This window comes from Pteropus alecto, unplaced genomic scaffold (genome assembly GCF_000325575.1).
Source record: "Pteropus alecto unplaced genomic scaffold, ASM32557v1 scaffold21, whole genome shotgun sequence".
NCBI classification, from domain to species: Eukaryota; Metazoa; Chordata; class Mammalia; order Chiroptera; family Pteropodidae; genus Pteropus; species Pteropus alecto.
In genome coordinates, this window is record NW_006436282.1 from 28311436 (window position 1) to 28314906 (window position 3471).

The window sequence follows — 3471 nt, forward strand, 5'->3', positions numbered from 1 at the left end:
CATCCCTGTAACCCACCAAGTTTTGCTGTGAAGCTAAAAATGCTCTAAAAAATAAAGTCTATTTTAAAAATTAAGGTCAATTATCTGTGGTCACTCTAAACTTTTCCTACGATTGTTGCTTTGTGGGTCCTCTCTCACCTACTTAGCAAAGAACACCCTGGACCATCAACCTTAAGCTTCAGGGGACTCTCTGACCCGCTCAGCGCTCCTCCCAACGCCCGCTCTGCCCCTTGAAGCCCCCTCATCCTCTAACATGCCACCGGGAGACTAAGTCCAAACGAGTCCAAAGTCAGGGAGAAAATTAGGTACAGACGACAGACAGAAAGGGCTGAGCGTGGCTGAGGAGATGAAGAATTCCCAGGGAAACGTGCAGGACATTCCGCAAGACACAACAAAGGAGAGAAATCTGAGGTGCTCTAAATGTGTTGGTCCACGTGATGTGAAAATCGCGGGAAATTAAATTATCCTAAAATATAAAACGTGATATTACAAACATCTCCCTTCTATAAAAAAAAAAGTCTTCGCTGTACACAGTTCCAGAACTAGACCTGGATAATGTGTTTACGGCATGTCCTCCAGCTATAAGAAGGATGATTTTTCAAAAGTTGACCAAAAATGCTGCAAACATTTTTCAACGGGAAGATATAAAAAAAGCATGTATGTCAAAGCGCCATTCCGAAGATCTGGCTCTCAGAATAAACTTTTGGACAAAACTGCAAAGATTAAATTTTTGTGATTTATTACATAAAAGAAAGGTGTATAATTTTATCTTCTGGGTTTTGTTAATCTAAGAAGTCCAACACAGGGCTACCAGTTACCAAACTGAGCCGGTCACTGGGATCTGAAACGGCCGCACGGGAAAGACCGTGAGCGGTGTGTGCCCGCGCGCCCTGGTCATCATCGAGAACGGGCCACACGCCGTGCAGATCGGGAGGCACAAGCACCAAAGGCTGGGGCACCACCGTGACCCAACTCCGCTCCGAGTGCCGCCTGAGAAGCCGAGAAGCGCCGCGCACGGGGTCAAAGGTACGTGGGACACGGAGGAGGACGCAGCCCCCGCCCTCCAAGCTTCCTCCCGCACACGGGGCAAGACGAATCGGCACTGACTACAACCCCGTCAAGGGACAGCAAGTGCCAAAACAGAGGGACAAGGAACAGACATTCGGAGACGGCCCCAGGGAGGCAGACCGTCTGGGTGCAATCGGAGGCTGGGCCTCCGGCGACCCGAGGCTCCTGCTGAGGCTCCCGCCCTTGCGTACCGTTTCCTCGCATCAGATGGGCTACCGCTACGGCAGGTGTAAAAACTTTAAAAACTATGTGTATGTTGCTTTAAAGGTTTACGAAAAACTTCTCCATACATTCTTAAACTCAAAGCTCTCTTAAGCCAGGGACAGGCTGCCACCCTCCCTGCTAGCCCACCGTCCCGTGCCGGTCCGAATGACCCTTGCCTCGTTCCCTCGTGTGGTCTCACCGATCAGGGCCGGCCTGCGAGACCAAGAGAGGACGTCAAAAACGATGGCGTGTGACTTCCAAGGAGAAGGCGCAAATGGCGCTACGGTTGCGACCGCGGGGAAGTCAGCGCGCGTGGCGTGAGGACAGCCCCACGGAAAGCCCCTCGTGGAGAGGGACAAACCTGCCAACACCGACCTGCCCGCTAGGCGACTGGGCCACTCGGGAGCGCGATCCTTCAGCCCTGGGCGTCCTCCCCAGGACCTGCACCTCCGGCTGGCATCTGACAGCAGCCTCGTGCGACCCAGACCCCAAACCGCCTGAATTGCTGACCACGGGATAATAAACAACTGTTTTCAGCCACGAAGTTTTTGATATCTTACAAAGCATCCGAGAACGAACGCATCCTTCCTACCATACAGGAGTGAGGGGAGAAACCAGCTCTGGAAGCCCATCGCTCGGCTTTAGGTTCAGTGTCCTTGTCAACAAACGATACCGCTTCGCAAGAAAAGCAAGTCCTTCCACGAGGGCGACCATTCTTACGTGATCCTATGACTGGGACTAACAGACCAGGCTTCGCACGGTACAGACACACAGCGCACGTCCCGTACGCTTGGCACGTGTGACGGGACCTGCAATACAGCTGAATCTGTGAATCTGGGGCGCTCCGTGGTGCTTCGTGGGGTTTTCACCGTCTTCCAGAAGAGTTCTATTCTTTAACGTACAGATCTTAAAAAAGACAAACCTCACATATTGTACAGCATTTTAATACTAAACAATTACATTCCTGACTTTGAAAATATTTACGCGCTTTACGATCTTAATCGCAAGCAACACTTCTACGTATCCGCTTTTCTCACTGGCCCGAGGACTCTGCACGGGCAGAATTCATATCTCAAGCACCCTTCCCATCTTATTCATCTTGAAGGGAGCAGATACGTGTTTGCTAAATCGAATACTTTTTTATGGTCGGTATGGTTACTTCCCTTTAGCCTCCTCGTAGACACCCATTTGAAATTTTTCAACTTTTCATAAAAGAAACGGGACTTTTTATTTCCCCCCACGATGGGATTAGGCACGGGAACATCATGTGCTAAAGAGCCAGATGGGCTGAGGGCAGACGGCAGTGCAACTCTGGGCCAGGGAAGAACAGGGCGAATGGGCTATTCCAGAGCGGGGTCCGGTATGAATTCTTTGAAGGGAGGATTAAGCAGACAAAGGGACAACCTGATTTTCACTCACGAGAAAGTGTGACAACCAAAGGGCAGTGATTACAGACAGCTGTATGTTCGACCTCCTCTCCGTGTACAAACACGCTGTCCTCCCCGTCGAGGACAGGAGCGTGTGGCCGTGCTCGTCGCCCTCGGGCTCCTGGAATCCCCTGCAGCGCTTCTACGACTCTGGACTGAAGTGAGGGTCTCGGAGGCAGGGCGCAGGCTCGCCTACCCCATTCCCACTAACTCAGCTCCTTACCCGCCATCACCCGTCACCTGGGCAGCTTAATTTCTGCCCCCGCATTCCAGAGCCATTCCAGAATGACCCTGACGGGCACGTCACCATCTTCATCATGCTTGATTCATGGCATTACATTTTCAACTGGGGTCTACATCTTCAAATTCTGCCATTGGCTTGAAAAGTTTGACTTAACTCTTTTTTCCCCGGAACCTCTGGCCGCTCCCCTCAGCACCCTCCATCTTTCTTTTCTTGGTTTGTCCCTGAAATGTCAGTATTCTCTAAGGTCCTTCTACGCAGCTCCGCTCAGCACGTTCACGCTTCCCCTGCCTTTAACTTCTCCCCATGGGGCGGGCTCTCAGACACCCGCACCTCCTGCCTCCTCTGCGCCAGGATCCTGCAGCCGGAGCCCCAGACTCCTCCGGCTCCCCACGATTGCTCTGCCAGCTCGTGCGTCACACGCCCAAACCTGAGCTCGTCCAGCTGGGGCCCGCGCCCCTCCCCTCCTCCCGGTCACTCGCCAGAACCCTGGGCGTCACCCTAGTGTCCTGCTCTCCCGCCCCTTCGCCA

General features: G+C 52.6%; 1 protein-coding gene across 5 annotated transcripts in view; it reads right to left on the reverse strand.

Moving 5' to 3' along the window:
* IMMP2L (inner mitochondrial membrane peptidase subunit 2) overlaps positions 1-3471 on the reverse strand; it is a 696111-nt gene that overhangs the window by 689819 nt on the left and 2821 nt on the right. The gene's annotated exons all lie outside the window — the stretch shown is intronic.